This window comes from Hemicordylus capensis, chromosome 3 (genome assembly GCF_027244095.1).
Source record: "Hemicordylus capensis ecotype Gifberg chromosome 3, rHemCap1.1.pri, whole genome shotgun sequence".
NCBI classification, from domain to species: Eukaryota; Metazoa; Chordata; class Lepidosauria; order Squamata; family Cordylidae; genus Hemicordylus; species Hemicordylus capensis.
This window is the reverse complement of record NC_069659.1, coordinates 19152789-19180429: the sequence shown is the minus strand read 5'-3', so window position 1 is coordinate 19180429 and position 27641 is coordinate 19152789. Positions and strand designations below refer to the sequence as shown.

Genomic DNA, 27641 nt, shown 5'->3' with positions numbered 1-27641 from the left:
TTGGATTGGGGGGTTGGCGCGACGCGCAACAGAGCATCCCGACACCCTGACCCTCGGAGCTGCTGGCAGCAGCCGGTGCTCATCTGGGCAGGCGATCCACCCACCCAAGCAAAGAGGGCTACTCATGTACAGGGGTGGTAAGCATTTTGTGGCTTCCTCTCCTCGTTCCTTCGAGCCCATTCACAAATCGTGAGAATGGGCTCAGTGTCTCTCAACTTACTTCACAGGGTTATTGTGCAGATAAAATGGGGGGATGCCACACATGCTACCCCTGAGGCCTTAGGAAAAAGGGTTGGACAAAAGTACAATAAATATGTGCACCTGTGGAGAGTTGGACAAAAGGACACCCAAGTGCGTAAGCCGGACCTCTTGCCGAGGCCACAATCTGGTGTACCTAGTGGTCCAGCCCCAGCATCTGACCTCCTAAAACACCAGCACTGTCTTCTCTACATGCCTGGCAGGTGAGCTACAGGTTTTGAGGGTGTCACCTATGCTGCAGTATCAATCTACTCAAGTCAGCTGAATCCAAGCCAATCCTCAATGACTGGATCCTATAAAATCCTAGCCTCTCCTATAGCATTGGAACTCCTGTCTGGTTTTGACTATGCACCTGCCTCTGGCTTATCTGAGCTTTGAATGCCCCCTGGTACTTGACCCCTGCCCGTCCTGGACTACACACTTGCTTCTAGACCGCTTGGACTGACAGCCAGGTCCACCCAAACCCAACTGCCTGGATTCTTCGTCAACACCAGTTGCCTCCTTCTTGCCTCTTTGGAGTTTCCACTTATTCTCTACAACCATGAGAGCCACAGGAGTGACAGACACTGGTTTGAGGATGGTGGAAGGAAGTCAGAGCCTGAAGACTGACAGAAGTCAGAGCCTGTCCCTCGAATAAACCAGGACGCCATTGCCAGGCAAAAACCAGCATCACTTCCCAAACCACCACCAAACTGCTGAACAGGCATAGATGGTATTAGTGGGACGGAGCCAACATCTTGCCAAGTGGCACTCTGAGAAGGGGAAAAGGCAGTTTGAAGTCCCTTTAATATTAATGAACAGATAAGCCCTAACAAATCTCCAAATGCTGTTTGTTTCACTCTGCCCCAGAGAGTATGTGTTAGAAAACACTCTGGTTTGTGCACATATTAATCACTATGACATTGAGGACACCCATGCCCTTCAGATGGGATTTTCACTCCCTTCGCACCTTGGATTTTAGAATGCATGGCAGATGACAGCTTCCAAATAATCGCCAGGCTTTTGGTAGACTTCCCACTTATTTAAAGCCTGCACATAGGCAAGACTCGAGGCAAAGTCGGATTAGAAAAGGAGGGTGCTCAGCTGGATTTCTTCCTGATCATCTTAAAGGAGATGATCTGAAGGATGCATTTTCAATGTGAAGCTGTTAAAAGCATATTCATAGAGCAAATGAAGTATGCCTATCCCAACTAGCTCAGGATATCAGTGGGGTAGAAAGCAACTCTCTCTACTGCAAATTAAGGTCAGGCATTTGACAGTGAACACACACACACATATACACACACAGATCCATCAAATATTGCCAAATAATAATCAAATATTTTAAATCATTAACTTTATTACGCCAACATAAAAGTTTGATCATCAATAGGTTTGATGCTTTTTGGAGCCAGTGTGGTGTAGTGGTTAGAGTGCTGGACTAGGACCGGGGAGACCCGAGTGCAAATCCCCATTCAGCCTTGATACTAGCTGGGTGACTCTGGGCCAGTCACTTCTCTCTCAGTCAGTCACTTCTCTCTCAGCCTAACCTACTTCACAGGGTTTATTATTTATTTATCAAAACATTTTTATACCACCCAAAACTTACGTCTCTGGGAGGTTTACAACAGGGTTGTTGTGAGGAGAAACTTAAGTATGTAGTACACTGCTCTGGGCTCCTTGGAGGAAGAGCGGGATATAAAATGTAAATAAATAAATAAATAAATAATCACAAAAACAGATCATTTAACTACTGGTTGGTTTCTGGGGTGACCCACCGGCGACCAATAGGTTTCCAAGCAAAATACATAGTGCTGATTATTTAATATAGTACTGGTTAAAGCCCTTAACAGCTTGAGTCCAGAGTACTTAAGAGAGCGCCTTCCTGTCATTAACCCCATCACTTTCTGAGACATGTGGGGAGGTTCAGTTACAGCTGCCATAGGCTCATTTAATTATTAAAATTTTCTTATATACCACCTCCTCCAAAGACTCTAGGAGGTGAACAATACCAATAATGATATTTTATTATTATTATTTTACACAGTCAGACAGGTGTTATTGACTGGTTTGTTTTATCCAGACATCGAGTCCTTCCCAAGGACCTGGGATGGCTGAATTTATTGTCAATTGTTATAGATATCATCGCAGAATATAGGCTGTTCCCAGTAAAGCTGCTTTTTGGAATTGGCTGATGGTGATTTCTGTGGCCCCTATGGTGTTGAGGTGCTCTTCAAGGTCTTTTGGAACTACACCCAGGGCGCCAATGACCACTAGGATTATTTTGGTCTTTTTCTGCCACAGCCTTTCCATTTCAGTTTGTAGATCTTTGTATTTGGTGATTTTTTTCTATTTCTTTTTCTTCTATTCTGCTATCCCCTGGTATTGCTATGTCGATTATTTTCACTTGTTTTTCTTTCTTCTCGACTACAGTTATATCTGGTGTATTGTGTGGCAGATGTTTGTCTGTTTGTAGTCGGAAGTCCCATAATATTTTTGCATCTTCATTTTCTTCAACTTTTTCAATTTGATGGTCCCACCAATTTTTGGCTACAGGTGGCTTGTATTTTTTGCAGATGTTCCAGTGTATCATCCCTGCTGCTTTGTCATGCCTTTGTTTGTAGTCAGCCTGTGCGATCTTTTTACAACAGCTGATTAGGTGGTCCACGGTTTCATCTGCTTCTTTACAAAAGCGGCACTTGCTGTTTGTTGTGGATTTTTCTACTTTTGCTCTTATTGCATTTGTTCTTAGTGCCTGTTCTTGTGCAGCCAGTATTAAACCCTCTGTTTCTTTCTTCAAGTTGCCATTCTTAAGCCATTGCCAGGTCTTGGTGATGTCTGATTTTCCACTTATATTGTGCAAATATTGACAATGCAGGGGCTTATTTCTCCATTTTTCTGCTCGGTTCTTGACTTGTTCTTTCTTGTAGGCCTGCTTTCTTTCATTGGTGTTGAATAGTTTCTCGTTCTTGACCATTTGAAATGCATCTTCTTCACTGTCCCTTATATATTCTTCAAGGCCTCTTTTCTCCTCCTCTACTGTTTGATGGACTTGCAGCATTCCTCTTCAACCTGAGCTGCGAGGGAGAAGAGCCTATCGACATCACTGCGGGGGTGCAGAGCATGATTGATGGTCATGATTTTCCTGGTCTTACGATCCAGCATCTCTAGCTCTGCCTGGGTCCAGTCTATTATTCCTGCAGTGTATCTGATAACAGGTATAGCCCAGGTGTTTATGGCTTGTATGGTGTTCCCGCCATTGAGTTTGGACTTGAGGATTTTTCTAACTCTCCTGATGTATTCACTTCCCATTTTTCTTTTAACTTCAGTGTGTGCGATGTTATCAGCCTGGAGAATGCCCAAGTATTTGTAAGGTTCTTTCTCTTCCAGGTTCTTGATCTTGCTTCCATTGGGCAGTTCTATTCCTTCTGTTTTTGTTATTTTCCCTCTGTTCATTATTAATGCAGCACACTTGTCTAGTCCAAACTCCATTGCTATATCGCTACTGAATATACGGACAGTGTTTAGCAGTGATTCAATTTCTGACTGGGACTTTCCATACAACTTCAGATCGTCCATGTATAGCAGATGGTTTATTTTACTTGATGTTTTAGATGTTTGGTATCCGAGGCCTGTTTTGTTTAGTATTTGTGAAAGTGGGGTCATGGCGACTACAAACAACAGAGGGGATAGTGAGGCCCCTTGGGAAATGCCTCTTCTAATGCTAACCTGTCCAAGTGTCTCACCATTGATTGTTAACTGTGTACTCCACATGCTCATGGCTTTTTTATAAATATCTGAATGTTTTTGCTGACACCAGTTGTTTCTAAACATTTTAGTATCCATGTGTGAGGCAATGAATCGAAGGCTTTCTTGTAGTCAATCCATGCAACACTTAGATTGGTTTTTCTTCTCTTGCAATTTTCTAAAATCATTCTGTCAATCAGCAGCTGGTCTTTTGTGCCTCTGGTGTTCGGGCAATTTCCTTTCTGTTCAACTAGAAGCTGTTTGTTAGTTAATAAGTGTTGCACCACTTCATCTGCTATTATTCCAGTTAATAATTTGAACATGGTTGTCAGGCAGGTTATCGGTCTATAATTACTTGGAACTGCACCTTTTCCTGGGTCTTTCATTATGAGATGAGTTTTCCCAGTTTATTATTATTCTTAAAGGGCAAATGCCTGGCGAAACAGGTGGGTCTTGAGAAGTGCCTTAAAAGCAGCCAGGGAGGAGGCTGAACGAATCTGGGGTCACAGATTCTGGAGTCACAGATTCATTTGTAGGAGACACAGGACCTGGCCTTCTCTGTGGCTGTCTCAGGGCTTTGGAATGTGCTCCCTGTCTATAAGAGCTTCTCCATCTCTGGTTGCCTTCAAAAATTGCTTAAGAAACACCCATTTTCTCAGGCCTTCAGTTAAATATATTTTTAATATGATTTTAATTGTTTTTATTGTAATGTATTGCTTTGTTTTAAATTGCTGTACACTAACTTGGGATGTATGTGTTAGGCAGTTTATAAATATGAGGAATGAATGAGTGAATGTGATTGACAAGGGTTGAAAAAAACTATTAAAAAGTTTTAAAGTGTACAAATCTGAGTCCAGTACCTCACAGGAGTTTCACAGAGCTCTAACCCAGATTAGAGGGCACTGAGGTTCCTGCAGGAAATTAGAATGAATCCTGGAGTGGACCAAGGCAGTGACCTTTGCACTGGGCTCTCTGTTTGTAGATGCTTACAATTATCATAAGTCAGGCTTCCTCAAACTGCGGCCCTCCAGATGTTGCTGAACTACAACTCCCAGCATACCCAGCCACAATAAATTGTGGCTAGGGATGCTGGGAGTTGTAGTTCAGCAACATCTGGAGGGCTGCAGTTTGAGGAAGCCTGTCATAAGTGAACAAAAGGAGAAGCTTGTCTATGCTAGTTGTTTGCCCCCAACTACTAAAGGGTTAGAGAGGTAAGGGATCCTCACTCCTAGCGTTACTCACAGATGACACCAGAATCATATTAAAAATGCAAGCTGTCACCAACCAGATTCACTGAATATCTGACAATATTTCATCACTTGATGAAAATGATGAAACTGATGAACTGAAATCAATTGATAAGTGGTCAATTGATTGATGTGCCTCTCTACACAAAATAATGAGAATTTTTAATATAGTTGTACGTATGTCATGGGACAGTTCCAAAAGATGGACATCTCCCAAAAGCCTGGACAAAATCCAGACTTTTCTGTTCTTATTGGTAACATATTGTGCATGGATGGCCAACTGTTAATCTCTGAGATCATTCTGACTGGCCTGAAAGAGCTTGCAGATTTTGGGCTGGGGTTCTGAGGAGCTCTCTGTCGGCCCCACATCGGGGAAGCTAATGTTTTCTTCTAAAACAATTCATTTCTTGAGCACAAATAGCCAACTTCTATACCAATTCCCTTCACCATACCTTAAGCTGCTGACAAGTAACAACTCCACCCTCTTGGGTGCCTTCAGAATGCATAAATGAACCAGCCCCCTAAGCAGCTGAAGACTACTAATACACAGGGCTGCCACTGATTCAAAAGTTGGCTATACCCAAAGTATAGCAAACAAATTATGCGTTAATGGGCAGGTTGCATTCCACCCCACTGGGCAGTTGGGGAAATACCCAGACATACATACACTATCTACATTCTGATTAGAGTGCAAACTGCAGTTCTGTATTATTATCTCCATACCGCAAATGGGAGGTGGCTTATTGAGCATTTTGAACCACGGCATAGCTCACTCTCTCAACCACTACTCAAACACTCCCTCTTGAATTCAGAGAGTGAACAGACATGACTAAAAGAACAAAATTGTTAACAGGTTTCTGTTATGCAAAAGTAATGAAAATATAGAACCAAAGGAGTATCTGTGCCTTATAGGGGGAAAATGCTTCATTCTACCCTCTATATCAGAGAACTAGTAAGCTGCTGCACTTAAAAAAAAACAACGACTTTCCTCCAACATTACAGGACAGTATTCTTTATTGCAAGACCTGGGAGTCAGTGGCACCTCCCATCAATCCTAAGCACAGTTCTCCAACTTAGTTATTTATTAGAAATATTCATATCCCGCCCCTCCAGTACAATACTTCAGGGGGGGGCGCACAACAGTAAAACAATAAAAATAATAACATGACAAAACAAACAGAACAAAAAAAAATTAAAACAAATAGAATTAAGATTAAAGACCCACCAGGGCGCTTTCCGGATTAGCCATTCAACAAGGGCAAAATACTTCCATTTGGGCAAATCTCATTCAAGACATGAATAGCAAAGCACCCAGCAGGGGGAGCAGTCTCAAGAAAACTAACCAAAGAAACCAGCAACTTTTTTACAGCGGATATACAACTTTATAACGTTATAGCACTATATTGCAGCGATTAAATTCGAAACAAGGCATTGGAAATATGAACGGCACCCTGCTATCAGCATAGGGAATGTGGTGTCACAACATAGGAAGTGTGGAAGCACACTTCAGAGATACGTTGTGACCCCATTGCAGGGTCTAATCTGGAAAGCACCCAGGCTATAGAAAAACACATTTAAAAGCCTCTCTAAACAGATACGTTTTAAGTCCCAACATTAAAGTCAAAAAATCCAGAAGCTCCCAGGGGCCAAACAAACATTAAAACAGGTTTGTAAATAGCCACTTGCACCATTGCAGCTGGGAGATAAAGATCAACTAAAGAAGATCAGGGTGCTTTCCAGTTTAAACCCTACAACAGTGTCACTGCGGATCTGCTAAGTGTGCTTCTGTACTTCCTGTGTTGTGACACTGCAGTTCCTGTGCTGACAGCAAGGTACCATTCACATTTCGGATGCCTTCTTTTGGATTTTACCTTTGCGATATAGTGCTACAACGCTGCATGTGCATCACAAAAAAGTAGCTGTATTTTCCCACTGTAGGAGTTTGAGATCCAGGGGATCATTTTCAATATGATCCTGCCAAGCCAAAGCATTTTACCACTGTTGTAGGGTTTAATCTGGAAAGTGCCCAGGTAGGGAAAAATGTGTACTTTACTTTCAGTCTATCGTAGTGCCACAAATAATTGAGGGTGGCTTCACACAATCTGCCAGAAGTCTGGTGCAAATACTGCCAATTGCTGCCAATTCTTTCTTAGGATAGCTTCACACGATTGCCTGCAAGTTCAGTACCCAGATACCTCTAGTTCCGCGGGAGCATGCACTCCCAGTTGGCATGCCATTCAAACCCACCCAAGTCTGGTTCCCAAGCCAGGCTACCCACATTCACCCGACATTGTTCCCTACATCTGAAGTTGGGTAGAGAATGCCAGGGGAAAGTTGGCAGTCCAGCTCAGGAACCGGACTTCGGCAGGTTGGACAACACACCCATTGAGAACACGCGCTCCCACAGAACTGGCAGTTCCTTGGCTGGACTTGTGGCCAACCATGTGAAGTTGCATGAACACAGGTTTGGCAGCAATATTTGTGCTGGCAACTCGAGGACTTCTCCATCAGTTATATAGCTCACCACTGTTCCCTCCAAGGCGTGCGCATGTACGCGCGCTCACACATTTTCTGATGTTTGCTCAGTTAATTTTAGATTCCACTCAGGTTGAATCAGGAAGGCCCCACTCTGAATGCATGTGCACACACAGTGCCTTGATACTGTCGCCCAGAACAAAACTCATTACGCACACAGACGAAAAAAATTAGGGAGAACTGTAGCTCACCCTTCCTTCAGGGATCTTGGGATGGAATACATGAGCTAGTCCCCATTTTTCCCTCACAGCAACCCCAAGAGGTAAGTTAGGGACACAGGAAGCTGTCTTCTACTGAGTCAGACCCATTGGTGCATCTAGTTCAGTATCACCTACACTGATTGGCAGCAGGTCTCCCAAGATTTTAGATGCCGGTCTTTCCCAGTCCTACCGAGAGATGCCACAAATTGAACTTGGAACCTTCTGCATAAAAAGCAGATGATCTAGCACTGCATTATAGCCTTCTCCCTCAAACTGTGTGTGACACACATTTACATGTAATTCATCTCCAAGTATGTATTTATTGATTTGCAAAATGCAGCTGCGGAGACTATAATCTGCAACAGAAGACCAGTGTGGGGCTAAGTCTCGCCCAATATCTGTTTTTGATATTTTAAAAAATCACTTGTCCCCAAGAAAGCTGCTTTTTCACTCATGGGGAAAACAAGAATGGCTTTTTTTTTTTAAGGGGGGGGGATAAGGGTTAAGGATACCTTTCTCTCACAGCAGCCTTTTGCTTTTTGGTTTTGGGGAAAAAAAGATAAAACATAAGTGAAAACCAACATGCAATGGAACCTCATGTCTAGTTTGACCCTTAGGGAATGCTTCATAAGACTTTATTTTATATTCTGAGTATAATAGATACTTAAAAATACATACAAAACTCCAGAAGTGAAGTGTTTGCACACTTAATTTTGGCTCATATCTCACTTCCACATGCACAGTGCTGGAGAAAGACTGTATTTTAAAAACACACACACCAGAAAACACACACCACAAATTTCACATCTCACACAGCACATGTGCATTTTTTATCTGGGTACAAAAACCTCTTGGGGGATGTCTTGGGCTTACTTACAAACAAGTGTGACTAAGGATTAAAGTCATCAAGCATGATACAGCACAGGCATTGCAAAACACCAGCAAAGGCAAAAAGAGAAAAACAATCAATGCCAACATCTTGCACAAGTCCTGAGCTCTGTAGAAACTAATAACTCTCTGCAACAGGGACTGTAATCCAAATGGCCATTCTTAAACTTGGGGTCTGCTGAACTAAGACGTTCTTACCTTGTGAGAACTGTTGCGGACATCGAGTTTTACCATAAAAGGGATGAAAAGCATCTAGGCTGCTTGATGCTTCATATTCGTTGAAACCTATAAATAATACAGATATATCCTCCCATCCTGACAGTGCAATCTCAGGTCTTACGCAATGCTACACACAACCTCACATGTAAGAATGTGTGTACATATGCTTCAGATTTGTGACCGAGTGTAGAACAAGAAAACGAAGTAGTGCTATTACCTTGCCACTGAGGCTTTTCACTAGTGGGTGGGAAAAAGACTTGTGACAGCAGTAAAAATTACTAAGGAGCATCCATTGCTCTGTGCATACAAGAAGCTTTAGATGGATTATTTGCAAGACTTATAGTCCAAAGCTTCCTTTATACACAGACTCTCTCTCTCTCTCTCTCTCTCTCTCTCTCTCTCTTATGAGCTAATTAACAAGACCTAGCAACAGAACAATGCACACGGACTTTACCGGAAAAATAATCACACACTCACTCACTCGCTCTCTCTCTCTCAGGGAAGTGCTCACCTTTTTAGCTGGAATAAGTCACACATAACAACCCGTCTAAACTCAGCAGGGCATCCTTGCCATAAACATTTCTCTGTGGACTCCTCTCCCGTAATCCCAAAAGCAACAGCCAGAAACTACTACTGCCAGCTTGCTTCATTCTTCAGCAGGCAGAGAGATGCACGCTGCCACGGTAACAAGGGAGAGCGGAAAAAGAACGGGCCGGTCTTAGGGCTTCCCCCCACACAAATACGCTTTGTGTTAAAAATAGAGAAAGAGAGAAGGAAAGAAGAGCAGAAGAGAAAGGAAAAGAAAACGGGAGAAGTGCTGAGTGAAAGACATCCTCAGGTACTCAGACAATGCACAGGCTGTTGAAAGTTTGGATTTCCCTGCTTCCCTGCTTCCCATGAGGGGAGAGAGAAATCTGTCCTTCCGAGGGGGAGGGGGAGAAAATGCATGGATTGGGGGAAGGGGAGTGAATTGGGGTGGCAGGGGCGGCGGAGAGCTCCTATGTGACATACATATGGAATTAGTATCAGAACAATGCTGACAAGGACAGGCATAGCAATTGCACTCTGGGGCAGGAGTTTGTAGGAGAGGGAGGTGCAGACCCAGATTTATACAGATTTTAGACCCTCTCCCACCCGTCTCCCTTGGCTAGGAACCGTTTGCATCAAATGAGCTACCACAGTCAGGGAGGGGAAGGCAATTGGAACAATTTGCCAAATCCGATGGGAACAACAACAACAAAAGGCGTCCCGTTATTTATTTACTTTTGCAGAACGGCACACAGAAGCCTCAGTGTCTTGCGCGGTGTGCTTAACTATTGATGAAGCCGGCTTGCTTTTTATCTGTCCCCTCCCACCACCGTGTGTGTGTGTGTGTGTGTGTGTGTGTGTGTGTGTGTGTGTGTGTGTGTTTCCAAAGCAGCTCTCTTAGCCCCATGGGAATGAGAATTCCACTGGACCCAATTAACACTCTGCTTTGCGCGCAGCTTGGCAAACGACTGATTTAAAAATAAGCCACGTTTTGGAAGCGCTGGGTGAGGGAAAAGAAACAAATAAATACAAAAACCACTCCAGCGAAAGAATCTGGCGGCTAAAGCCTGCCACCTCTTCTCCCGACTCTGGGAAAAAGAAAAAAATGATGATTCAACAGGGGCGGGAATACACCAAAAGGCTGCGTGATGATAAAGACTGCCAGCCTTAGCCAGTCGCGAGGCATGCCACAGAAAACAGTGGCTACCCTTTATTTAAATTAATGGCTCCAGGCAAGGCATAATGTTCTGAAAGCTGAATTGTGCTTATTCCAACCCACCATGCAAGGACCTCAGGAGCATCTCTGGGCTTCTGGCCAGGCTCACTCGCACGTGGTCGCCGACTGCAAGAATTGCGCCTCCATGTGGGGCTATATGCATGGCTGGCAAACTTGCACATTGGCCAAAAGAAGAAGAAGAAGAAGAAGTACCGCAGCAATCGTGCAGCCACACCAATAGCTCCTATCTGTGAAGGTGCCAGTTCTCACAAACAGTGCCCTGAGTGACTGCTGTGTGGATACAAAGAAACCTACAGCCCACCCGCCCCCACTCCATACATTTTTTAAAAAGATTTTATATCCTGCTTACAACAACATTGCAAGGCAGATTAAGATAAGAGGTAGCAAATTATTATTATTATTATTATTATTATTTTCATTTATATCCCGCTCTTCCTCCAAGGAGCCCAGAGCGGTGTACTACATACTTGAGTTTCTCCTCACAACAACCCTGTGAAGTAGGTTAGGCTGAGAGAGAAGTGACTGGCCCAGAGTCACCCAGCTAGTATCATGGCTGAATGGGGATTTGAACTCCGGTCTCCCCGGTTCTAGTCCAGCACTCTAACCACTATACCATGCCATACATGGACCAGGCCATGATCCAGTGAACAATGTATCTCAGAGATTCCAGTTAAAATCCCATAACAATTATGCAGAGCTGACCTCAAGCAAGATTCTGGGGCTATTCTCACGATCAGGCAAAATCGGGCTAGGAGAGCCTAGCCTGATTTCTGCTGATCGTGGGAGTCACCGGGCTCGCAGGTGGTTAACCCGCCTAAGTAGGCCACCTCTAAAACTGGGCTTGCGGAGCAAGCGCTCTGCAAAGCCGATTTTTTAAAAATCATGAATAGCCGCACCGCAGCTACTCAAGAGGAGACCCCTGGAGGGGAGGGGAAAAGTCACCTCCCAGCTCCGGGGGTCTCACCAGCATGCCCTGCGCGCTCGTGCAGCATGGCGCTTCCGGGGGCCAATAGGCCCCTGCTCCCCCCCGCCGGCTCCGTCATGGAGCCAGCAATAGTGTGGGCAGCCAATCCGGTCGCCCAGGGTTCCTGCCATGCTCGTGTGCGGGGAGAGTGGGCTTAGCCCACTCTCCCCACTCAGTGCCCCAAACCAGGTCTCACTGATCATGAGACCCGGCTCGTTGTTTCTCAGCCTTTATCTTCAAATATTAAATGAGGCGGATCTTAAATTAGGGATGTGCACGAACCCATTTGGAGGCCCTTTTAAGAGAACCCGTGTAGCATAGTGGCTAGAGTGTTGGATTAGGACCAGGAAGACCCGAGTTCAAATCCCCATTCAACCACGAAAATCATTGGGTGACTCTGGGTCAGTCATGTATCTCTCATCCTAACCTACCTCACAGGGATGTTGTGAGGATAAAAATAACCATGTACACCGCTCTGAGCTCCTCAGAGGAAGAGCAGGATATAAATGAAAATAATAAATAGTCTGTGTCGAATTCCGGGCACTGTATTTTAAGAAGGACTGTAATAATCAAAACAGGGAGAATACAAAATCCCTCCTCTAGCTGTGAGGGATCCCAGGGAGGATGCCACCATCTACTTTTTTACATAAGCAGATTCACCCTTCCAAGGGAATATTCTGGGAGAGTAAAGTGGAAAACCCCTCCCTACAAGAAAGGCTTGAGCAGTCTTAGGCCTTCATGAGTGTGTGACTAGGCAGGACCCAATAAGGAGTGACACTCTATAACAACAAGGAGGAAGGATTTATTAATAATTGGATAAGGAAAGCTATAAAGGAATCAATAATCACAGCTTTCATTAAAGTAAAACCCTTCCACAGGGACTAAAAGAACCATGCATTCACATCCAAGCACTTGAACAAAAATAAATTCCCTGCCGTGTCTAGCTAAACTGACCCCTATCCTTCCTACTTACTTGCTGGTAAGGAACTTCCAGTTGATTCCCAGCTCAAGGCTGTTAGTCTCCCCTTTTCCTACAGTAGTTGCTGATCATATCTCACTCAGAGGCCTCCAGGGAAGAACTGAACACACCCCTCCCCTGCTCTTCTACAGGCTGTTGTCCAGTAAAACTGCCCCTGACTCTGGATTGGGCCACAAGGATTTTATTCTCCCAGGCTTTCTTCCTTATTTGGAGAAGCCCACCCTCCAAGCAGTTATTCTAACTTAGGCTTAGTCCTCCCTCAAGGCTGACTATTGCTACAAGGACAAGGACAAACTGGAATGGCAATCCAGATGGTGAGGGGCCTGGAAATCAAGTCCTGTGAGGAATGGTTGAAGGAGCTCGGAATGTTAGCCTGACGAAGAGAAGATAGTACAGCCATCTTCAAATATCTTAAAGGCTATCACACAGAAGAAGGAGCAGATTTATTCTCTGTTGTTCCGGAGGGTAGGACTAGAACCAATGGATTGCAATTATAAGGAAGACTAGACATTAGAAAGAATTCGCTAACTGTTAAGCACTGTTCAGAGTTGAACACACTTCCTCATACAGTGATGGGCTTCTAAATAATAATGATATCTAAATAATAAATGGGTTTTTAAAAATTTTAACCAACTATTTAAATTTACCTAATTTTCTTGGTGATTTAAATTGTGGATTTACATTGATCCACTGTGCTGTAAACTGCTGAACTTCTCTTCGGAGGCAAAAGATTTGTAAAAGCCTTTTGTGAAACTTTTCAGTATCGTAGAACATGAATGGGGAAGATCTTCTCCTGGAGGGCATCTACTGGCTGGCACCTTTGTTGTCATGAACCATTAAATCCCTGGAGATGACCTGCAGGAAGTAAAGCGGGAACCAGAGATTCACAGAAAGCGTGCATTCCTGGCATGAGCTGGAAGTTGTGCACATCTGGTGTCATCCGAACCTGCCAATGTTGGGTGGACAATGCCGAGTTCCCGCCATTGCCCAACATTTCCCATCCAACATCAATTCTTGGTTATAGATTTCAAATGAGTGCCGGGCAGAGGAGGGAACCTGATATTGTTGCGTTTAGGTAACACAAAATGTGCACATGCACAACTTCCAGCATGTACCAGGAATTACCTCCAGTTCCTTCCTACTTATTTCCCATAAGTGTCTGAACCCACCCAATATAAATAATATGGGTGCCCTATCCAGTGCACAGGGTTAGGGGAAGGGACTCATGGACAAACCCAAACCAGACCTACTGGTATGTACAGCTATCCAGTAAACTGCAAAGCAAAGAGGAAACTGGGCTAATATGGACCCACTGTGCCTTTCCCCCCACTATTAGGCAAATCTGTATCATGACAGCTTGTATAACAAATATTTATCAAAAGTAGCACAGCTCTTGTCTTTAGGTATGAGCCGCTAGTTTCCATTTAATGAACTTATCCTTTGCAGATATTTCCCCTCTTTAATCCAATGGAAATGAAAGATAAACACACCCAAGAGGAAATCAGTGACAATCTTTAGATTACTAGCACAAAACCTGGAGAGGCAACCTCCTGCAGTGAACTTTCACATCAATGACACTTTTTGCTAGCACTCCCTGCTACTTCTGCGACTGAGTGTATTTCTGTGTGTGTCTGTGTGTGTGTGCATAGATGTGGGTGGCCTCAACATTCAAGCCATCAACAATAAGGAACATTCAGAGAGTTCATTGCTGGAACAGCTGGGTTTACAGTAGACTTCCAATCTATCCTCTTAGATTAATGGGAGATCACATTTCCATAAGAATAAGGTCAGTTTAATATGTTCATGGAGGAAGATATCATTAATGTAGGAGTGCTACTGAAGGCACTGAAGAGTTAAATTAATGAATATTAACAACCTATGTTTAAATTATTTTCAGGGTGGTGAAACTAAACCAGGGAGAAAAAACAGAAGAAATGTAAGAGGCTGTGAGCTCACAGAAGTAGGCATGAGCACAAACTGAGGAGCGTGCATCGGTCCGAATTAGGACTGGTTCGTGGTTCTCTGAACCGATTTGTTCCAGTTTGGCCCAACCATGAACCAGTTCAGTGGTCTGAGGGCAGTGCCGGGGGAGCAGTGAGTTGCATCTTTTAAAAAAGCACCTTCCTATGTTCCCATGCAAGTCAGTAAATGGGATTTTTCAATGTCAGAAATCCCGGACCCCACCACCAGGAGGCATCAGAATGTGGGGCAAGTGCCCTGGGTGGTGTAGTGGTGGGGGGCCCTTTAATGGCCCACCCAGCACTGGTGAGGAGGCAGCTGGGTGGTGCAGCAAGTTTCAGGATCTTACAGGGCCAGATAAGGAGTGCCTGGGAAGTGCGCGGACATCTGGTAGTTTCGCTCAGAGGTTCTTCACATGGTGGGGGATGCCTCTTGGTGGTGGCCAAGATTTCACACATCGGAAAACCCTCTTTAATGACTTGCATAGGAACATATAAAGCTGCCTTATGCCAAGTCAGACCATTGGTCCATCAAGCTCACCCCTACTAACAAAGCTAAAATGCATCTTTCAATGTGGTGATTCTCTTTTATTGAGCAGGGGGAGAACAACTGGCCATACCCAACCCCAGCACAGCATCCTTCCAGTGGCTGTTGCAGGTATGTGCCTTATGTTTCTTTTTAGCTTGTGAGCCCTTTGGGGACAGGGGACCATCTTCTTTATGTACTATTTATTTTTCTATGTAAACCGCTTTGAGAACTTTGGTTGACGAGCGGTATATAAATATTGTAGCAGTAGTATTGTCTACACAGACTGGCAGCGGCTTCTACAAGGTTGCAGGCAGGAGTCCCTCTTAGCCCTATCTTGGAGATGCTGCCAGGGAGGGAACTTGGAACCTTCTGCATTCAAGCATGCAGATGCTCTTCCAAGAGCAGACCCATCTCCTAAGGGGAATATCTTACAGTGCTCACATATGTAGTCTCACATTCAAATGCAAACCAGGCCAGACCCTGCTTAGCAAAGGGGACAATTCATGCTTGCTACAAGACCAGCTCTCCTCCCACAGACTTGTACAACCCTACTCTATACTAACTGGTGGTAAACCACTCTTTAGTGTTTCAGACCCAGATCATTTCCTGTAGATGCCAAGGATTGAACTTGGGACCTTCTGCCTACAGAGAATGTGCTCTACCACTGAACTACAACCATGGGGTATGTATGAAAAGTGTTTTCAAATTTCAGCTTGCACCATTTCAGCCCAGCACTAATTATATCCATGACCTTCAACCACCTTTCATTTATGAAAATCTGCATGTATTTCGTCATTTGTACAACTTCATCTGCTTCTACTGTTTGCGGACTGATTAAATCAGCACATATTTGCATACACAATAATCTTGGGGGGAAATACCATTTAATACAACTCTGGAAAATATTACAGCAAGCACCCTCCTAAAGGAGACATTTCCTTTTGTGTGTGAGAGAAGACGACTTGTCTTTTAAAATGGTTTAATTTTTTATTTTTTTATTAATCACAACCCCATGCCTACCCCAAGTAGGCCATAAACAAGAAAAGAACATAACAGACTGACGAAGGAAGTGAGGAGGCCATTGCTGATGTAACACACTGAGGCTATTCACACGAGCCTGCAAAACGGAACTAAGGGAGCCCAGCCTGGTTTTGCACACTTGTGTGAACCACTCGTGAACAATCCCAGTGGCTACACAGTGGCAAACCCGCCTAAGTAGCCTCCCTGCTAAATGAGGTTAAGGGAGCGAGCGCTGGCACACTTGGCTGGCACACACAGTGGGGGGGGGGAGATCCCAGTAATGCATCGCGCACTCATGTGGTGCGTTATTGGGGCTCCAGGGGGCAGGGTGATGCTTACCGGGGCAGCGCGCGACAGCACATCCTGGCACTCCGACCCCGATCCGGGAAGACGAAGCGGAGATCGTCTGCAGGGAAGGTAGGCTAAACCTACCTTCCCCGCAGCCCACTCGCAAGCTCTTCTCACCGATCATGAGAAGAGCTCTATTAAAATAGGTGTGTTCCCAGCTTTAAGTTCCAAAAAGGAAAACCAGACAGTGCCTTTTCCAAGAGTATACTGGCTGCCACCTGAAGTTTTTATAAACACCTGTATTTAAAATAATTCCTTTTCCCCCCCTTTAAAACAGGGGTGGGGAACCTTGGCCCTCCAGCTGTTTTTGAGCTACAACTCCCACCATCCCCAGCCTAATTGTGGCTGGGGATGATGGGAGTTGTAGTTCAACAACAGCTGGAAGGCCAAGGTTCTCCACCCCTGTTTTAAAACATAAAAATAAGTTATCTGATTTGGAGCATATTTTTGATTAAAAATATTGTGATAAAATATACAACTGATTAATTTTTGCATTCGTAGTAAAAATACCTGTGGGTTACTAACTTCTGCGGCCTTGTTTACAAGGCTGCATTGCATCAAATTCTCATTTGCTCTTTTTCAGGCTTGAAAATTGAGGGGGAAAGAGAAAGTCGAGAGACGGGTGCAAATCAGAAAACATCCCATTCTTTCCTCTCTGCTCAATCGTCACAGGTAGGAATGTAGTTTCCTGCCATAAAGGTACCCACCTAGCAGATTTCCAATTCTTGGGCACTGAAACTGAACTTCCCAATAGGAAATTGGCCTTTATCTCTAACCCTGGTAACATAACAGAACCAGAATCATTAGTCAATTGAACTTCAGTAGGGACTTACCAGGCAGTCATAAATTGTAATTATCTAGCTAACGATCTCCAAGCTTGAACAGTCAAAAATTGGTAACCATGCTCTTCAAAAGCACTGCTTATCCCAGTATTATACAAAGGGATGGAATGGGGAGAACAAAAGGTCCAAGTTCCCTGACTACAATACTCGTCTATATAGAAAGCATAGATAAGCCAGTCCCTTGAAAACCCAAGATAAACGTCTACCAAACTGCACTCCTTTTCCCAACAAAGACCAAATCAACATGCATGCTTTGTTTTTCCTATTTTGAAATGCCACCTCTTTGAAGTATAAGAGAGATCTGCCCCCCTCACCCTCCTTTTCTCTTATATTTGGGTTCTAAACTTTCTGGCTCCTCTGGGTTTGACAAGATTTAAAGAGCAACAAGGATTAAAAACATTTAAAAAAAAAACACCCCTCTTTTTTATAATCATCAAAACACCATCAAACTTACAAGGTTAAGCAGTGTTCGCCTAAGGCCAGAAGCCTTAACGAACAGAAGCGGTTAAAACTGCAAGGGTTAGATAATGAGGAGCATAGATGCCAGTTTGTAATAAAGTAGATTAATTGCTTCATGGCTTTGAGACAATTTGTATCTTCCCTTGTTTCCTCCCCTAATCTACAACATTTGTTATTTGGGTCAAAGGTGCACTGAAAGCATGTGCGCAAACTACAACTTTCCAACATTTATTTCTAGTCCTGACACTTTTTAATATAACTTCTCTCAGAAGCGGGGGGGAATAGGCCAAAAAACCCATAGGGTCTTTCCTGACAGTTCCGGCATGTTCTACAGCATTGCCCCATTAGTATTGGTCGTTAGTGCTTGCCCTGAAGCAGTAAACACTAATTGTCCTTTTTCCTTTTGGTGAAGAGCCTTTGTTTCTTTGACAAATCTTTCCAACTTGGACTTTTATTAGGCGCTCATTAATACATTGGTAGAATGGAGACTTCCGGCTGACTGTAGCAAATGTTGGGGAACGGGAATGACTCATATTCCGTATGAGCATTGCACCTTCACTCAACAGTGTTGAAAACAAACAAAGGTTTATGCAGTCTGATGAGAGGCTGATATTTTTTCATACTGTGTCATGGATGATATCGGATGTCTTAGTTTTCATATAGTGTCTTGGCACTAATTTTTGCCTCGGGGCAAAGACATTTCAGTATAATACCTTCACCACTGAGGTGGTTGAATTTTCTTGTCCTACTTCAACATCAAGGCCTTAGAAGGCAAACAAAAAGCCCAAACAAAGTATTGCCTTATATCTTGGGGTTTTTAAACTGATAGATCTCAAAACCAGCTCAAACACAGGTTCCAAAGCATTCCAAATTCACATCCATACTCCACTTACTAATACCCCAACCGTAGTCTTAAGCGGTAAATCTTACTCCTCCATCACCATTGTGTCTGCTCAGTGGCAACCCATGGAGCTATTTAGAGTCATACAGAATTTGACACAGCCAGGTCTGCAAATGGTGATGGAGGATGACCCTATAGCCCATTTGGACCAGTTTACATCACACTTTGGAGATAAAATCACTCTCGTAGAGATACACAAATCAATTTGAATTCTGATCAATTTGACTCGGATCTGGGTGATTCAAGTGATTCAAATTCAAATCAAATCAAATCACTCCTTAAAAGGGCAATTCAATTTCAAATTGAATTTTCAAAATTTGATTCAAATTCAATTTGAGAGCCAGTTGGCACCTTTTTAAAACCATCCAGGCCCCCTGATTGGGTTTTTAAAGGCACCAAAACAGGGTTGAATCCATTTGAACTGAACTTTTGGACAAGGTTTGAATTTGATTCTAATTCAAAACAATTTTTTGGAATTAAATTCAAATTTGAAATAAATAAATAAAAATTGTTTCATGCACATCTCTGCAATCAAATCCATTATAACTTGGATTCTGGTTTGAAAGTAAGTCTACATGGTGTGGCCTCAGAACTGTCTTGTCCATCTGTTATGAATTCTTTTCACTGCCTGATGAAAAGAATCCTCATAGGATTGTGACAGCCCACTTGCTGTATCGACCCTTGCCCTATGAAGTCAGCTAGAGCAGGTCTGGTAGAGTGGGTCTGGAAGACTGTAAATGCCTCACTGATGGAAGGCTTAGTGCCAGCCATGCTGTGACAAGATCATTTCTTTAAAAGACTTCCTTAGATCTCTCCATGCTGAGTAATTACAGACCTGTCTTGCATATGCCATTTTAGCTTACTTCCCTTCAAGAAAGCTCATGAGATTATCCAGGTGTGTATGTATATGTGTGTACCCTTATCAACATTGCAATGCCAATGTTGAACCAAACTGGGTACTGTTGTAGGGACACACAGGGAAAGCTCCACAGCGTAGTTTGTGATGATATCATCCACCCCAATTCAAGATGGTGGATGAATGAACATTTGAGACAGAAGTGGGCTAATTTGTCAAGATGGTAATTATCAATTAAGATTATAGCAAAAGGAAAGTAATCAGGTTAGTTCTTACCAGAACCTCTTGTTAAGTAAGGTGCTTGAGAGGGTGATGGCGATCCAACTCCAGGAGCTTCTGGATGAGACTGATCATCTTGATCCATATTAATCCAGCTTTCAGCCTGGCTTTTGAATGGAAACCGCTTTAGGAAGTCTCCTTATACTGAGTCAGACCACTGGTTCCTCTAGCTCAGTATTTTCTACGCTGCGGGAATCAGGTGCCACCTGGGCCCCGGAAGTCCCAAGATGCCCCGTGCATGTGCACGGGGCATCCTGGGGACATCCCCAAGACCGAGAGGCTTGTTTTAGCCTCCTGGCGGGGGTCTCCTTGCAAGTCCCCGCAGCGCAGAGCCATGCTGTGGAGACTCACAATCGCCAAAATGAGGTTAGCGGAGCAGTCTCTCCACTAACCTAATTTAAGGGGAGGACCACTTTGGCGGGCTAGCTGCCAGAGAACCACCAGGCTTTCCCGCGAGTCCAGTGGTTCTCACGATGGGGGGAAACCAGGCTGGGCTCCTTTAACCCAGTTTTCCCCTATCGTGTAAACAGCCTCTTTGACTCCTTGATTGTTAACATGTGGGGTCCCACAGAAATCCATTTCCTCCCCCTCATTATGTTAAACAATGAAACCATGAAATTAGTGGAAGAAGTTATTCATGATTTCAGCTGGGCTGCCATCAATATGCTGAATCCAGCCAGCCCAACCTCTCTCTTTTCCACTAATGCCAAGGAAGTGGTGGAAATCCTGAGTCAATCTTTTGGGGAGTAGGGGCACAATTAAGTCTAGACAAGGCAGAGGTGCTCCTGGTTAGTAGGAAAGCAGATCCAGAAACAATGGAAATAGCATAAAATAAGTGCCTGCATGCTGTCTGAAGGAGATTTGCAACAGCCCACCTCTGCAACAGCTCTGAGGCTGCTCAGCACCCCCGTGTCCTCCTAATGCTAGCGTTAAGACTGTGCAAAATGCCAGCTACGGACCAATGCAGTCCATCAAGATGTTTTAAATCTTATTTAAAACCTTAAATGCTATAGTCCTATATATGTTACATACAAAAACAAAGGACTAGAGCGATCATTTAAGTATGCAGTAAGTATGCTACTTATTACAGCTGAAAACATTATTTTCTTCAGGAAACTTATGAGCTACACTGTGGCTGGGCTTTTTACTATACCTTTTACTATATCTAAATTTAAACTTGGTAAGGCTGCTTTTGGTCAGACAATATTGCACTGGAAGCCACCCATATCGGGTCTGAAAACCACCAGTTGGCCATCCAGTTCAGCACAGAGGTCAAGGCAAAATGGGGTCCCTTGTGTGAAAAGCACAGGTGTTGTAAATGTCAACGGCGGGCCTTCTGATTAATTCAATTTACGCTTATTTCCTGGAAACGGCACTGGATAAGTAAGCTTCTCCTGACCACTAAGTGCTTGGGGTTCTGTATATTTTTGTATGCTCCTTTCTCTCCAAACTCCAAGACACTACAAACACTTTTTTGATTGATTGATTGATTAAGTGCCGTCAAGTCAGTGTCGACTCTTAGCGACCACATAGATGCTTAAAATCCTCTAAAGGCACTTAAAACGCTCTAAATAAATAAACCACGTTGGGATTGTAGGGGATAAAAGGCATTGCATAAATGTAAGCCAACAGATATCAAGGCCAATTACTGCACAGCACTGCATACAGGAGATGAGAGTCATCAGAAGAGCCAAAGAAAATGCAAGAAAGCAAAATAAAACAAATATAAGATAGGCCTGTGAGATGCATCAACATGTAAAAAGTACAAAAATTAACTGAAACAGCTCCGGAAGGAGAATAGCAATAGCAATAGCAATAGCACTTACATTTATATACCGCTCTATAGCCGAAGCTCTCTAAGCGGTTTACAATGATTTAGCATATTGCCCCCAACATTCTGGGTACTCATTTTACCAACCTCGGAAGGATGGAAGGCTGAGTCAACCTTGAGCCCCTGGTCAGGATCGAACTTGTAACCTTCTGGTTGCAGGGCGGCAGTTTTACCACTGCGCCACCAGGGGCTCTACATTTTATTCTTGGGACAGAAGAAAGGCCACAGCCAATTATGAGGACTCCAGTATGAACTAACCTGTCATCATGAGACATATGTATGACTAGTCATACATATATAATTGCAATGTCAGCTGCAAACTAGGGCCTAAAGGCTAAGCCTAATTTGTATTTTCTTTAAAGCACTGATTAATTTTTAGACATTGGATGGGCATCTTATTAATTAATCCATTTTCCCCTGGATTAATTAAGAATCAGATCAAGGGGAAGGGTCTGCCCAGTGCGCGCACATGCTCTCTCTCTCTCTCTCTCTCTCTCTCTCTCTCTCTCTCTCTCTCTCTATATATATATATATATATATATATACACACACACACACACAGGGTCCATTTTTACAAGGTCAATTGAAACTGGCGGGGATGGGTAGGTTTGCTTTTCTTCAGATTATCCAAGTTTGAGCAAATAAAAGTGATACTGAGAAACAAAAGATATAGCCTACCACCCATTGGCTGACATACAGAGCAAGGATGCACCAGTACAGTGAGAGAGCAGCCTAACAGAATCCACCCCCCACAAGTAACTGCATACGTCCCTGAGGGTTGTGCAGTCCAAGGGGACATATTTTTGTATGGCACAGATGGTTTCCTGTGGCTTAGTGTCAAAAACTGCTGCTTCCGAACTGCACTGATGCATTTAGCCTGAAAGTTCTGTTAGGCTGCTTTCTCGCTGCACTGGAACATCTTTGCTCTGTATGCTAGCCAACATTATTATGATAAAGAATATTTATATAACACTTTTCATTTTGAAAAATCACAAAGCAGAGTCGGCATGGCACAGTGGTTAGTGTTGGACTAGGACCGGGAAGACCTGAGTTCAAACCCCCATTCAGCCATTAAGCTCACTGGGTGACTCTGGGCCAGTCATGTATCTCTTAACCTAACCTACCTCACAGGGTTGTTGTGAGGATAAACATCAGATGATGATGATGATGATGATGATGATTACATTTATATCCCGCTCTTCCTCCAAGGAGCCCAGAGCGGTGTACTACATCCTTGAGTTTCTCTTTCACAACAACCCTGTGAAGTAGGTGAGGCTGAGAGAGAGAAGTGACTGGCCCAGAGTCACCCAGCTAGTTTCATGGCTGAATGGGGATTTGAACTCGGGTCTCCCCGGTCCTAGTCCAGCACTCTAACCACTACACCACACCGCTCTGCGCTCCTTGGAGAAAGAGTGGGATATAAATGTTAATTTAATTAATTAATTAATGTGTGGGAACGAGGGGGAAATGAGTCTACTGTGCCGGTTACAAGCTTCTTCTAAAAGCATCATAGTTCTAACCCTCTTGGTAAGAACAGAAGTAATGAAATGTGAAATGCAGCTAACTACAGCAATGGTTTTGAACATATGAAGCTGACTTTTACTGACTGAGTCAAAACACTGGTCTGTCTATTGTGTAAGAGAGGAATCTTTCCATCACCTGCCATCTGACCATTTTAACTGGAGATGCCAGGGATTGCACATGGAACGTTCTGCATACAAGGCATGTGCTCTGCCACTGAGCTGTGGCCCCTCCTCTAAAGGGCTTTCTACCTTCCCAGAACACTTCCACATGAATGTTTTCTTCCAATAAATGCCTTAAGTATTGCAAAAGATTCCAAGAAATGTTCTACAGCAGCAGCTCATGGACCACCAGTGATCCATGAGCACCAGAAAGAAAGGCTGCAGAACTGTTGAGAAGATCTGTAATTTGCCCTGCACTTGAGTTTATGATTATAATTTATATGGAGTTATGTGCTTTGATAGGGGGGAAATTAAGTGGTCTGCTGAAACCGCAAGCAATTTTCAACTGGTGTGTTTATTTCTTTGAAAAAAGATCCCAGAAACACTTTCTAGGGTGAACACGCAGGCTAACATACCAACAGAAGCTGAATAATTGCAACCCAAAAAAGCACATGTGCAAAAGTTACATTTCTGCTTCTGAAGTACAGGGGCTCACAGGCAGTGTTCCCTCTAAGGCATGCGCATGTGCAAGCACTCACACATTTTTTGATATCTGCTCAGTTAATCTTAGATCCCACTCAGGTTGAATCAGGAAGCCCACACCCCCCCGCCCAAATGCACGTGCACACACACTGCCTTGATACTGCCACCCAGAACAAATCTAATTCCACACACAGATGAAAAAAATTAGAGAGAACTCTGCTCACAGGGGGTCGGTTTGCATCAATCTCCCCTTCCACCGGAACCACTAGGTACAGTGCAAAAGTATGTCACTAAGGACTGCATAACCCTCAGAGACATATTTGTACACTCCACAGAGTACTTCTGGGGAACAGGGAGATCAGCTGAAATCCCCTCCCAAACTCCCGCACTTTAGAAGTGGGAGCACAGCTGCTGTACACATGCTTCTTTTGCTTGTACATGCACAACTTGAGTCAGGATGTGGATCCCAGTTCACATGGAATGCTGGCATCACTGCCACTGACCTCACTGTCCCTGACACAAACTAAATGGAATACTCTGTGGCAGCTGCATCCTGTGGGGAGTGGATGCAGTGGCATCTAGTGGCAAGCAAGCTGTCTTTCAGGAAGTCATCCACCATTACTGATCTTCTCTGAAAGTCGTTTTCTTGGCAACATAGAAGGCTTGTTCTGACAATCATTAACTGGGTAGGACAAGCTTGAAACTCAAGCGCTGTGCACACATCTGATTCTTGACTGTCTGCAAGTAAAAAACAGGGTAAGATGAGCAGGGAGTACTCATGTGTGAAGCTCCCGCTGGGTAGGGCAATTTTTTGTCATACGTTCAACTGCAGGGTACAAGAGCTGAGTAGTACGCCACTATCCCACCCATCAGGAGCCTCACACACAAGCACTTCTCCCTCCTGCTACTCTGCTGTTTACTCGCAGACAATAAAAAAAAACGAGAGCGTGCACAGGTCTGAAACTGGATAGGATGCCTGTCCTACCCAGTTAATGATCATCAGAACAAGCCTATAGTTTATTTTAAGGCATTGATCAATGAGAAGATCAGTAATAGTGGATGAGACTCCATGTATTTGGAGAGCATCTTGAGAACACCCCCAGTGGCAGCCCTTTCATGAAGCAAGGTGAGGTGGCTGCCTCGGGCATCAGTTTACTGGGGCACGAGCCAGGTAACAAAATGCCTTCCCCACCACCATCAGAGCAGCACTTTGGGACTAATCTGACCCTTACAAGCCTTGCAAGAAACACCTCTGCTCAACTCTTTGCAAAGTTTGCAAGGAGCACAAGGAGAGAAGGGAAGTAAGGCTGCTGGCAACTTTTCTTATTTCCTGCCCTCCATGCCACTGGCAAGGCTTGGTTATGAACAGAGGCTGGACCCTACCAGAGGAGGGCAGTATTTGACACCACTTCCAGAACCTTGGGCCCAACCCTGAACACTCCATGTGGTTAAGGTATAGCTCAGTGCTCACATGGGGCAGGCTGATTAGACAAATCATAATCTGAAACAGCCCCCTGTGTGTAATTAAATAGATAATTCATCAGCACAAGATGTGGTCATAGCCACTGGATTAAATGGCTTGAACAGAATATTAGACACATTCATGGAGGATAGGCAGTGGATGCTGGCCATGATAAGTCTCCAGTTGCACAGACAGAATGAGGCGGGTCTCACGATCCGTGAGACCCGCTTTTGTTAAAACTGCGGGGAGAGTGGGCTAAGCCCACTCTCCCCCCAGGCGAGCGGGCAGGGAGCCCTGAGCGGCCGGAGCGGCCGCCCACACAATGGCTGGCTCCGAGACGGAGGCGGCGGGGGCTGGGGATCTTGGGGGACGCGCGGCCCCCGGAAGCCCCAGTATGCCCTGCACGAGCGCACAGGGCATACTGGGGAGACCCCCGAGCCAGGGAGGCTGATTTTAAGCCTCCCGGCTGGGGGTCTACTTCCGAGTAGCCGCACCGTGGCAACTCACGAGCAGATAGCTCGGGTTTGCGGAGCACTCGCTCCGCAAACCCAGGCTAAGGGGCGGGCTACAGGAGCGGGTTAGCCGCTCCACAACCACCAGGCTCGGCTGCGAGCCCGGCGGTTCTTACGATCACAAAAATCGGGCTAGGATTTTCCTAGCCCGATTTTTGTGATCTTAAGAATAGCCCCAATGTCTCGAACTTTGTTGCCGGGAGGGAGGAAAAAATGGGTGGTCAGTTGCCTTCATGCCCTCCTTGTGGACTTCCATGAGACACCTGGTTAATCACTGTGGGGGAAAGGACAATTGTTCAGCCATGTATAAGGCAGGCAGATTAAAAAAAACATGGCTGACAAAGAAAATGCATGCTAGCAAGCAGAAATGTAAATTTCCCCCCAGCTCTATGTTGAATATTTAAATGGTAACTCCCAACACCAAATGCTATCACTTATCTTTTGTTAACAATGAAATGGGAGTGGGGGAGAGTTAACCAATTTAGTTAAATGTACTAATATACATGCCTTAATATATATGGTAGGCTGAACATTATCTTTGCATTGCTCCAAAAGAGTTAAATGCTTCACGGCTTAGATCTGCGTCTTCCCTGTGTCTCCTGATAAGTATGGAAGATTTATGTGCAATGAATTTCCAATTACTGATCTTCACCAGCTGGGCTGTCAATCAAATTCTGGTGTACACTGGATGGCTTCACCTCCCCCCTCTCTCTCCTTGTTGTGAACACATGCATACAAAAGCACATTATTCTATACATGGAGACTAATACTCAATGGTAGTAGGTTAAATATAGGTATACCTAAACCAAGAATTTTCATGTTTAAGGTTCAGCATTCCTCTCTTAAAGTACGTGGCTGGCATCGCTTATTAGCAAATTTAAGTAAAGACCTATGGCAGGAAACTTTCGTAGTTGGATGGCAAATTTTCCATTATCCCTCCTACTCAGTAGTTTAATCATGTAGCCTAATCAAGAACTTAAAATTGCGTTGGGTGCTTGGTACACCCATTACTTCTCAGAGCTCCCTAACAGGAGCAGCACTACCAAGAAAGATTTGCTCCTAGTTTGCTCCTTTGCTCTAAAATCAACCAAAGTCAGAATTATGAGCAAGGCCTTCTCTGATGTTCTTGGTGAGAACCAGCATGGTGTAATGGTTTGAGTGTTAGACTATGATTGGAGAGACCCAGGTTCAAATCCCCATTCAAGCCATGAAACTCACTGCGTGACTCTGAGCTAGTCACTCCTCTCTCTCAGCCTAACTATTCCTTGGAGGAATAGTGCGTTATACATGTAAATAAATAAATAGTGCTCAGTGAACTTAGTAATAATATGTTCTAGCTTTAGCAGTAATCACACATTTGCATCACAAGATGCATCCTTGAACGCTTTTGTTCTTCCAGGAACAGCAGACATAATGGGGTGAAAAGAGCAGACGGGATTCCAGAAATCCACCTAGAAATTCACACCACCACTATAAGGAAGGCCAAAATAAAAAATTGCACCAGGTCCTCCTTAGAAATCAGTTGTGGTGGCACTGCGGGGAAGCAGCTTGCCTAGAGTGCAAGAGGCTGTTAGTTCAAATCCTTGCCAGTGTGCTTCCCAGACACTGCCTAGTAAATATATTTGTAGTCACCTATACTGGGCAGCAGCGATATAGGGAGGTGCTGAAAGGGATCATCTCATACTGTGCAGGAGGAGG

At 44.2% G+C, this 27641-nt stretch overlaps 1 protein-coding gene across 12 annotated transcripts in view; it reads right to left on the bottom strand.

Moving 5' to 3' along the window:
• The window catches only part of FAT3 (FAT atypical cadherin 3), a 683843-nt gene that overhangs the window by 542842 nt on the left and 113360 nt on the right, over positions 1-27641 (bottom strand). For 2 of the 12 annotated variants that reach the window (XM_053306916.1, XM_053306917.1), the window contains exon 1: positions 9585-9834. The exons of 9 other annotated variants lie outside the window; for them this stretch is intronic. The gene's annotated coding sequence lies outside the window, so the exon portion shown is untranslated. Of the gene's footprint in view, positions 1-9584; positions 9835-19970; positions 20016-27641 lie in introns of those variants that run through there. One more of the 12 variants, XM_053306918.1, reaches the window with a different exon arrangement.